This window comes from Cucumis sativus, chromosome 3 (assembly GCF_000004075.3).
Source record: "Cucumis sativus cultivar 9930 chromosome 3, Cucumber_9930_V3, whole genome shotgun sequence".
Lineage (NCBI taxonomy): Eukaryota > Viridiplantae > Streptophyta > Magnoliopsida > Cucurbitales > Cucurbitaceae > Cucumis > Cucumis sativus.
In genome coordinates, this window is record NC_026657.2 from 26,666,622 (window position 1) to 26,678,223 (window position 11,602).

The 11,602-nt window shown below is 29.6% G+C and overlaps 1 long non-coding RNA gene and 1 other non-coding gene across 3 annotated transcripts; one reads left to right on the forward strand and one right to left on the reverse strand.

The window, feature by feature from the left end:
- The first annotated feature begins 1,319 nt into the window (after positions 1-1,319).
- Positions 1,320-1,392, forward strand: TRNAA-UGC. Its single transcript has one exon. It is a non-coding gene; the product is annotated as a tRNA-Ala (tRNA).
- A 7,663-nt stretch (positions 1,393-9,055) lies between these two features.
- LOC101206150 lies at positions 9,056-11,321 on the reverse strand. 2 transcript variants are annotated; one of them, XR_004214904.1, is made up of 4 exons: positions 11,056-11,321; positions 10,864-10,961; positions 10,643-10,766; positions 9,056-9,327 (listed from the first exon to the last, which is right to left on the reverse strand). It is a non-coding gene; the product is annotated as a dormancy-associated protein homolog 4 (long non-coding RNA). The 2 variants fall into 2 exon arrangements; XR_969058.2 differs by having other exon boundaries at positions 10,864-11,306.
- Positions 11,322-11,602: the final 281 nt, after the last annotated feature.

Sequence of the window (11,602 nt, forward strand, 5' to 3'; positions counted from 1 at the left end):
CTTCGTTTAAACGAACTACACGATCTAAACAATCATTTGTTTAGAAGTTTTTAACGATAATTTATTCGATGCACTATTCAAAATTGATTGTACCATAATCAACACACGATCGTTTTTTATCACTTGCTGCAATTTCTTTTGAGACTGAATTGATGATCCAAGAAGCTATGGCATCATTGTTACATTTCCATGTTGATAAGAGATTACCTTCTGCTGGTTTTTTTATCGTACCTGTAATGAATCCAATTTTATTCTTCCCAGATAATGCAAGTTTCATGGCTCTGCTCCATGAGGAATAGTTACTTGATCATGCTAGTGGCGTAGATACGGGATAATCGAATGGTGAAGAATAGAGGGATTCAGTTGAGATCAGAGGGAGTAATTGGAGATGAAGGGTTACAATTGTCGGACGTTGAACTCTCTGGTGTTGTCATGATGAAGACTGCACGAGGATACTCTGACTTTTGAACAACAATTTAACTCTCCTTTGCAGAATTGCTTTGATACCTTATTGAGTTTGAGAGAGATGTGTGAAGAAATTCTTCTATTAACTTTCACTTATTCTATTTGCAGACTTTCCCTTTTTATAAGTGAGCTTTGATACATGGAAATGAAACTAATTAACAGTCTAGCAATTGTTATTTACAAACTAATTAACCGACTTACAACAGTTATTTACAAACAGAATTCAACTAACAAACTGTTATAACTGTTATAGATAATTTAACAATTATATTTGTTAATACTTTATTTTCCAATTCAGACTTGTAAATTACCTCAAAGGTATAACCGAGCAATTTGACTATCCACTTCTAATGTTGGAGTTGAATCACTCTTTGCTCTAGCAAGAATTTCAAAGACATTTGATATATTTCAATTATGAATTTTCTTTCATACACTAACTTTGCTTGATCTCTTAATAACAAAGTGTGGCTGAAATAAGCACTAGGTGTGTTTGGTTGGATTCAAGATTAATTAAATTCACTGATCTTAGTGGTTATATATTGACAAATGGGTAAATATAAATATAGTAAAAAAATATAGAGTGAACTTTTAGAATTGTAATTACAAAATACAAGAAGTATTAAAGTGGAGTTTGAATAAGAAATGTATAAATGAAGCCTAATAGATCCCATTTATCTCCAATTACGTTGTCCATGAATCCTAAACTAACTTTAGAAAACGTATAACAGTAGTTGTTTATAGATAATAATATCATAAAATTACAAAATACCCTTAGTTATTGTTCCAGTCCAAACCCAATATATTTGTGTTCAATTTGTTTTATATAAAACAAATTAGCTTGCACAGACGTAAACGGGGATGTAGCTCACATGGTAGAGCGCTCGCTTTGCATGCGAGAGGTACGGGGTTCGATACCCCGCATCTCCAGTTTCTCAATATTTTAGCTTTTTAAAACTTCAAACAGCGTTGTGTTGTTAGGATTGTTTTTTTAATATAATAAACATATATAAAGTAAAATTTTACCATTTATTTAGAATTTCATATTTGCCCTTTCTTCGTGACAACCATTCTATATCTTATTATTCCTGATTTTCTTGGCATAATTCTCTATTTTTTTTTATTTATGATCTTCGACAGTATTCTTTCTTTTTATCGTCTTTCTTCTCCTCTTCTGCATTTTTTCTTCTTTTGATCGGTTTTTTCTCTTCTTCTAGAATTTTTCTTTTTTTTTTTCAAATCATTATTTGGTTCAGGATTGTGCACCAAATATATAATATATATTTTTTTAAAAAAATTAAACTGTTATTTAGTTGTTTAGATCGTGTGACAAATATAAAATATCTTAAAGAAATTGTTGATTAGATAGCTAAATCTAAACAATTATGAATAGTCAAATTTAATCCCAAAAATCTTTTTTAAAAAATCATTTAGATTTGATTTGGCTATCCAAATTAAACAAATTTATACCAAATATAAACGATGATTTTCCAAAAAATCTTGAAAAAAATTTGTTGAGATTTGACAAACTAAATTTAAACGATCAATCTAAATGATGGTGAACAAAAAAAAATTATTAAAAAAATCATTTAGATTTAAATTTCATCGTTTAGATTTGGGATAATCAAATCCTAAATGACATTTTTCAAATAGTAAACGATTATTTCGTAAATATATTATGTGTAGCAAATGCGAATGAATTAGAATATGTGTCTATCCTATTCCTACTATATGTTTTGGATAACAAACATAAATAATGTTTGGTTATAGTTTTTCTTTCTATCATTTTATTTGTATAGTTATAGTTTTTTACAAAGAATTTGTTTGTTTTATAGGTTATGTGAATTTTTGTTTTATTCAAATTAATAAATCATCCAATTATATATTTTTACTAATAATTTTGTATTTTAAACCGTAATTATACACTTTAATTAAAATTTATATATAAAAAATTAAACAAAAATTAAAAAATGTAAAAAAATGTAAAAAGATAGTTTAATTTAAGTAAATATAACAAAATTCATCCATATTCATGATCCATCTAACAAAAGAAAAAAAAGCTCAAGAAGTCCAATTATTTCAAATTTCATATATGCGTTGTTGCTTTTGAATATTAGAGAGTGAGCTCTGTACTTCCTTTTCCTTGTGATTTATTTATCTTGTTTGCGATTTAGTCATCTCTTATTTCAGATTTTCTTTCTTTGGTGTTTAGGATTTAGGATTTAAGATTTAGTAAAACCAACACATGATAAATATTTAATAAGTTAATAAACAATTTAATAACATAAATAATGAATGCAACTAAAAACTAAAATTGTTTTTGTCTAACAAATTAACCATAGTACTTTAAACAAATTTTTAATTAGTCTGTAAAAAAACACAAGTATTATAACCTAACCTCAACCTTAAGATTTTTTTTAGTACGTGTATAGAATTTAGAATTAAGGCCTCAAATCTCTAAATAAAAAAGTAGAGTCAATTATGATTGAAATACGTATGATCATATTTATAATTAGTTTTAGATGAGTTAGAATCGGTATTATTTTACAGGGTTTTCTAAAAAATATATTAAACCGGTAAAATATTTAGAACAATTCTTAAAACGGCAAAAGTTCACAATGAAAAATTCTTAGTCAACATGTGATTAATCGGCCACACACGTTGAGACTAATCTTCTTCTAGACGATCATGTACTACTGTCTAAAGACCTAAATACATGATCATGTATTTCTTTTTAATCGTGAAAAAATTTCAAATTTAAATGATCATGTTGACCATAAAAAACAATGATAATAGAAAACAATCATGTTAATTATGGTAAGCGATATAAAATGATTGTATTGATTATGGTAAGTGATCGTATAGTCTCGGATTACTCCCTCTAATCTCGACGTACAACTGAATCCCTTTATTCTTCACCATTCGATTATCCCAACCACCAATCTGGTATCTACACCACTAGCATGATCAAGTAACTATTCCTCATGGAGCAGAGCCATGAAACTTGCATTATCTGTAAAGAATAAAATTGGATTCATTACGGGTACGATCGAAAAACCAACATAAGATAATCTCTTATTAGGATGGAAATGTAACAATGATGTCATAGCTTCTTGGATCATAAATTCAGTCTTAAAAGAAATTGCAGTAAGCTTAGTTTACAATGGAAATGTCAAAGAGATATGAGATGAATTAAAAGAGAGATACTGATAGTCTAATGTCCATATGTATATCAATTACGAAAAGACCTTGTAACTACAACCCAGGGAAATATTTCAGTTGAAGTACATTACGCAAAAATCACTACTATATGGCAAGAAATCATTGAATATAAACCTTCAAATGAATTTACCTGTGGAGGAACAAAAAAGATGATTGAGTTCCTAAATGCAGAATTTGTAATGACATTCCTTATGGGATTGAATGAGTCATATTCTCAAATTAGAGCACAAATTTTGCTTATTGATCATTTACCATCAATAAACAAGGTGTTTTCTTTCATCATCCAAGAAGAAAGACAAAGATCCATTGGATTTACTCCTTCCATTGAAGGCATCACTCTAATGAGTAATACAGAAAAAAGATTTATGCCTTAAAGGTCCAAGAAGAAAGACAATAGACCGATATGTACAAATTGTGGATACAAAGGACATATCGCTGACAAATGTTATAAACTACATGGCTATCCACCAGGGCACAAATTGGCGAACAACAATTCAGTTCACCAACAAAGACAGAATAACCCTACATCAACTGGAAATGAGAAGCTGATAGAAGTTCTTAAAGCTAATCAATCTGCATTCTTTGCAAGTCTCAATAATGACCAATACTCATAGCTCTTAAATATGTCGCAGACACATCTAAATACTCCACACATTGATGAGAGCTCCAAGACAAAAACTATCCACATAGCAGGTACTTGTCTTCCCACTTGAACACCTAATGTTTTGCTATTTAACAACATACCTTTTGCCACTTTGTTCAATAAAGCTGCAGATTACAACATCCTAAAGACATTTGGGTTTCTTGCTTATGCTTCCACACCATCATTGAACAGATCGAAATTTGATCCAAGGGCAAAACCTTGTGTATTCATGGGGTACCCATCAGGTATGAAAGCCTACAAATTATATGATGTATCTAAAAGGAAATTATTTGTTTCCAAAGATGTCTTATTTTTTAAGGAAAAATTTCCATTCCAATCCATTAAAGAAAACAACAAGCCCATCTCACATGACTTTATTGATCATTTTGTCATACCATGTCCTCTATTTGATCATCTTGGAAGCAAAAATACTATTGAAAACTCTGTTGACTATTCTTCAGAGAACATATGTCAAGATAGTCACGGTGTTGATGATCCAGACCTTCACATTCAAACCTCTGAAGAAACTAATAACACAGTCCAACCAGCCATCTCTATAGCCCCTAGAAGGTCATCTCGACCTCATTGCCCACCTTCCTACCTAAAAGACTTTTACTGCAACCTTATATCTCAAAAACCTTCCTACCTAACTAATTTTTCTCCATTTGGATTTCAAATTAAATCTACAATAACATAACATTATAACCAGAATAAATCAAGATACTAACATATAACAACAATATTATAACTTAAACAACCTAACAATTTTACTTAAGATCCATAAATTATTTCTAAGAATTAATACAATAGGTATACAAGTATACAACAAACAAGCTAATACAAAAAAAATAAGCTAAGAATGATTTGAAATATGAAAAGCAAATGCATAAAATAAAATAACAAACTTGAAAAGAGAATAAAATAAATTAGGTATAAAACAAATGAACTAATGCAAAAAAAAAAAAAAAGCTAAGAATGATTTTAAATATTAAAACGAATGCATATAAATAAAACAATAAACTTAAATTTTTTTTTAGTTTGTTTTATATATATTATATAAACATTATAAAAGTTGAGGGGGGACTCGAGCCCCCCTTGGGCCCATACTAAATCTGCCGCTGCCCCTACTTACCATTGAGCTATAATAAAAAGTAAGGGTAAATCTAAAAATACTTTTTGTCAAGGTAAATTTTGGTAAGCATCTTACCATTATCAACTTTCATTTTCGAACATATTATTGCTTGATTCTAACGACCTTACCAATACATTCTTTTACGTGTATTATTTTTGCCTTGTCACGAGGGACATATAGATTGGCTCTTCCTGTATCAGCAACTATCCATCAAGTATTTCATGTCTCTCAACTAAAAAGGTGATAAGAGAGCATTCAACAACACATCCATTGATTCCTTATATATTAGAGAACCATGAATGGATGACATACTAGAGGAAGTGTTTAGATACCAAAAGAATCTAACAATAGGAAATTTGAAGGTCTGAACAGTTGGAAGGGACTTCCACCGTGTGAAGCCACTTAGGAGAATTGTGATGAATTTCAACAAATTTTTTTTGATTTTCACCTTGATGATAAAGCGGTTTTGGAGGAGGAGTGTAATGTTAGACCTCTCATACTATTGCAATATAGTAGAATAAAGAAGAAAGGGAATACAAAAGTGATTGGGTAGTTTTAAGGGTAGTGTTGGGTTTTACAGTTATGTAACGCCCAAAAAGTTAAGATAGTTTTTAAAGATAATTATCTTAGTTTTGTTTAATTATGACTTATTTATTAAGCGTTTATTCGGAAGATTATTTGATTTTGTGGACATTGAAATTTATTTAAATAATTTGGATGCGATTTAATTAAATTGAATGGTGAAAACTTCTGTTAGAGATTTGATAATGATATGTATATATAATTATTATGAAAAATAGTAAAGACAATTCTATTTGTGGAAAATTAATTATTATGGAAGATAATTAATAATATGGATAGAGGATATTCTTTTAGAAAGAAAAATAAAATAATTATATTTTGAAAAATATAATTATTTGTAAAAGTATAATTAGTTTGGTAAAAGAACAAAGTTCTTTAGATTTGATGTGATTTAATGAAAAGAGTGAAGATTTGATTTTTGAAAAAGATAACTATTTTTTAAAAATAAAAATTGATTTGATTGAAGATTTTATTGAGAAAAGATAACGAGAATGAAAATATATGTTTATATTGTTACTATATGTATATCCTATAAGGAAAAGGAAAAGCAAAGAGAAAGGGAAAAGGAAAAGGAAAAGAAAATAATAATAATAAATATTATTATTTGAGTCGATAAATATAATTGGAATGCTCAAATTGAAAAGAGATGTAGGAAAAAGATCTTCATCTTGGAATTTATCTTGGTTGCATGCGTTTGAAAAGTTCATTTGACAAATTTTGAAGATTTAAATGACGAATTTTTTCCATCAAGTTCAACCTCAATTTTTGGATAAGTTAATTTGGAAATTTTTTTTGGATGAAAGTGAATTGATAATTTTATTAATTAAAATACTTAAATTTCTCTTTATGATTAGAATTGGATTAATTAGAGAATTTTTACTGTCAGCAAATGAATATTTTTAGCTAATATTAGGTAAGAGATTCTACTACTGGACCTTCGAATTAAATTTTAAAAGCTTCAATGTATTTTTCATTATACATTGATGTAGCTAAGATGCATAATGTGAGTGATATTGATGAATGGTATGGATGACTGATATGTTATGACCGACATGATTGATATGTTTATGACTATGTTATGATGCACGGAATATTAATCACATGATTAGGACACTATGATTGATATTCATACCATGTTATGATGTTTATGATAGTGTGTGTTCGGGAGCATAATAGTTTGTAGTACATTCTTACAAGACTCTAACGAAAAGTTAACAGACACCTAGTGAGACTAGTAGTGGGTCCCTTACTGAATATATGTTTAACATGTCAAGCAAAGGTAAAGATAGAGGAAATCTGGTGAGTAAATCTGGCGAGTGAGACAAGAAGGATTTGTGACATGCCATATGGGGACACATTTTTGCTTTCGATTTTCCTTCTTTGTTTTCAGTGTTTTGAGCTTAAATATTTTTATCTATTTGTTTTTATTATTTTTAAAATTTGTAAAACCCGTTGCAACATGTTTTCATGGTATTTTTAATGAAAATTTAGTTTTTCTCTTTCCAAGAAATTGTCAAAATTGTTATTTATCTTTAAGGTAATGACTTAAGCTTAGTATAAAGAGTTGCGTCATTACAACTTATTTGAATCTTACAGTTATTTAGGAGGGAAAGAGTAGCTTAAATGGGAAAAGAAGAGTACGTGAATGGGGGAGAAAAATCAGTTTGTGAGCTAGTTGTTCATCCTTGAGAGGAGAACACAGTGTGTTTGTTCTTGTTGTTCAATAGTATTTTGTGTTTTATTTCCAGATTGAAAGTCTATCAATCTATCTTTGTAGTAAAGTATTTTTTACCCAAGTTGAATATAGAATATATACTCTAGTGTTCTATCACATGTTAGGTACTAGATATTGAGTATGATGTCAGTTAAGGGATATAAGGGTAATTAGATAGATAGGAAGTTACCAGTAGTTTATTGTGTAAGTGTGGTTGCTAGGGTGGTTACATCTTGTTATAAATAGAGAGAGGGTAAGTGAAAATGGGGGATTTGGTGCAGTGATCTAGGGCTTCGGTGAGAGTACTCAAGAGGGAGGTTCCAAATGCCCTTATACTTGGTGATAAGATGACAAAGTTTAGATAAGATGATAAAGTTTTCATAACTCAATTTTGAGTTGTTTGTCTTTGATAGACTTGGTGAAGGCATAACGTGATTGTGAAGTTGTGACTGCCTTCTATGTAAAAGTTTCAATGTCTTTTTCCTAAGGCACTCACGTCAACCTAAGGTTCATGTGCATGACCTAAATATGACACTCTAAATTGTGAAATTGAGAAAAAAATAAGGAGTATTGGAACGTGTTTTGAGGGTCTCAACGATAGTTATTAAAAGTTCAAGAGGTAATACACTCTCTAGTTTAACAAAGTTGTTACCCTACCTTTATTATACATCTTGTCCCACACTGGAATTCTTAACAATGGGCGTGGGTATAAATAAAATATAAAGGAGATAAACGGGTTTCTAAAGTGTGAATGTAGTGGAAAAAAAACTTTTTTCCACACGTGTGTGCTGCCAACCTAGTTAGTCAAGCAGGCGAGTTTGAGTAATTTTACTTTGCCAGAAGGATCTAGTTTTTTACTAGTTGTTTTTTAAAAATTGTTACTATGCAATTAATTAATTAAAAAAAATTCATGGGAAATAAAATTATTTTTCCTACATGTTTGAAAATTACTTTCTGGTTGATTCTATTCCTTGTTTGGACGAGTGTACTCTTGAATTATGGAGGAGTTAACACAACAATCAACATACAACATCATTAATTGATTTAGTCTTGAGTTGGTGATAAAATTTACTCTCAAAGCAATGAGATTACCACTACACATAAGCTTAGCAGGACATTTTGGTTCATTACACTAGTGTGTCTATAAAAGAATTTCAAAGAAAAACATATAACATTTAGAATAATCTTTTTTAGAAAAAAAATGAATGCTTGTTATATGATCCATTTTCTAAATCAATAATAATGGATAAATTTTGTAACAAAAAACCCTTGACAAAACTAAATATATAGAATGCAAAAATGAATAAAATAGAAAATAGGTAATAATAGAAAGTTTATATTCACAATACAAAAAGGTGTTTTTTTGGTACATCCTCCTATTATATACTAATTAATATACTTTGTACATATGTTTTGTACATTCTCCATATTCTTTTTCCCTTCAATATTAGTAGTGAGAAAGAGAGATGTTTTACTTTTTCATCCTTATCATCAAATTACAACATTATTCATTGCTCTTCCTCCCTTTGCTCTTCTCTTCTCCGTCAACGATCCAATGCAGTTATTACGATCCTATATAATTATCACATCACACATGTCAACATTATCTTTTTAAATATTATGTTAAATATGTCAACATATATATACTTATGTCTATTAAATGTATACTTTAATTCATTTATGTCTTTCACTTTCTAACATATTACATCAATTTAAAAATAAAAAGAAAAAAAGAAAAGAAAATCCTTAGTAGTTGTTTTTTAAAAATGTTGAATGATAATGAGTTATATTTGAAAATTGTGGATAGAGACAACTTTGAAAATAAAAGTTTTTTTAGTTACAACAATGGGAAGAGAATTGAGGTTGAAACTTTAATATTTAGGAAGAAAATAATTCTTTAATCTTGAGGGAAGAAAGTCCTACTAATTATATAAGGTGTTTTTTCTTATATAAGCTATAAATGAATTTTTAAAAAAGGTCTAATAAGCAAATGGTCTTTTTTGTTTTCAAGTATATTAATTAGAGTTTTAAAGCTCCAACTAAAAAGAAAAAAATCCCAATTATTTCTGAACATTATTAGAGTTTGCTGATTTTGACCAAGATAACGGATCAACTAGTCACAAATAAGGTGAAAGCTAATAAATATACTAACTAATTAGGTTATAAGAAGTGAAAGCAAACAAATATACTAACAACCAAAGTTGAAACAAATTAAAATTAGAAGAGTTTAGAGATATAATATTATAAAATTTTAATAGACAATAATTCTAAAAGTTTGTACACTAAATTTGATAATTTAGCCTAACCTCATGGATTAATAATTCCTTAAACAAAACATTATAATTTTTCAAAGACAAAATCGAAGCATAAAAATATATTTTCCGTATGAGTTTCAATCATATCCCATGAGCTTTTTTTCTCTTTGGAAAGCTTAAAAAGTTTCTTATTAGCTTTCGAAGGATTGAAGTTTTCTTTTAAAATATTATCTCTTCAAAACTTTTGTTAACAAATTCATGAACCTAAAAATTTATGTCCCAAATCTAAACACATAAAAAATAAATCTGAAGTAATTGGATATAGTTTATGTACAAGTGAAGTGTCTTTATTTAGTTTTCTTTCATGTACTTAACAAGTGTCTAACTCAAAACAAGTATATGGATTTGGTTCAAATCCTACACTCCATTTGTACATAATTATCAAACATAAACATAAAATTTTCTTTTCTGTTACTAATTTGAAAGAAATAGTCCCTACCAAGGTTGGTTTGAAATAAATTTGTACCACAGAAAAATTAAATTGAAATCGAAATTTATAGATTTAGGAGGAAGAAAGAAAAGGGAAATTAAAAGCATGAATAGTATGTGAAGAAGGGGGAAAACAAACTAACCAATCATAAACAGAAGGACTAGTTTGTTCAGCTCCTTCAAGAGGACGGCGGCGAGGATAATCCACCGATCTTCTTCTCCCAAGTCTCTTCGCATGATCCTCTCCTGATCGCGGCGTCTCCGGCGCTACAATCAAAACCGTACGATCCCACAGATCAAAATTAATCAACACACTCGTCCATTCGGATTCCAACACAAATAATATTAATTATACTACACTTACGAGTGGAGGGGGGAGTCCTCGGCGTAGATGGTGCGGCCATCGGCGATTCAGGGAAAGAGGGGGGACTCTGGGAAAGCGTAGGACTAGGGATTTGGATTCTGGGTGGAATATTAATATTATTACTATTATTGGATAGGACGTCGTTGGATAACATGGGCGGAGATCTGGAGGCGGAGAAGGAGTTATACTTACGCAGCCGACTGAGTCCGGAATCGGGCGCTGGACCGGCGAGGGTTTCGTCCCATAATTTTTGGAGGAAACTCATTTTGCTTTTGTTGTAGTTGTTGGTTAATTAATTAATTATGATTATATATCTTCTCCTGTGTGTGCCAGTTATGGAAGAAGGTTGAAGAAGAAGGTGGGGAGGGCTTTTGGGTTTATAAGAAGAAGAAAAAAAAAAGTGTTGTCAATTGATTGGATTTGAGTGGCGTTCTCTTCTTTTTCCTTCCGGCTTCATCTATATGGCTTTCCAGCTCCCAATTTGGATTAAAAATAAATTTTGAAAATGTCAATATTACTCATTATTTAGATAAATAACAAAACAAACAAACAAGGAGAAACTAATTAAGAATTCAGGGAGACGAACACTCACGATTCTCTTTAAAAAAATATTGCAAACCATTTTATTGATATATTTTTATTTTTATCTAATTCATCTCAATAGAATGTATTTTTATCTAATTCATCTCAATAGTAGTAAAAAATGAATGTCATATTTAAGAGTGATAGAATGAATGTT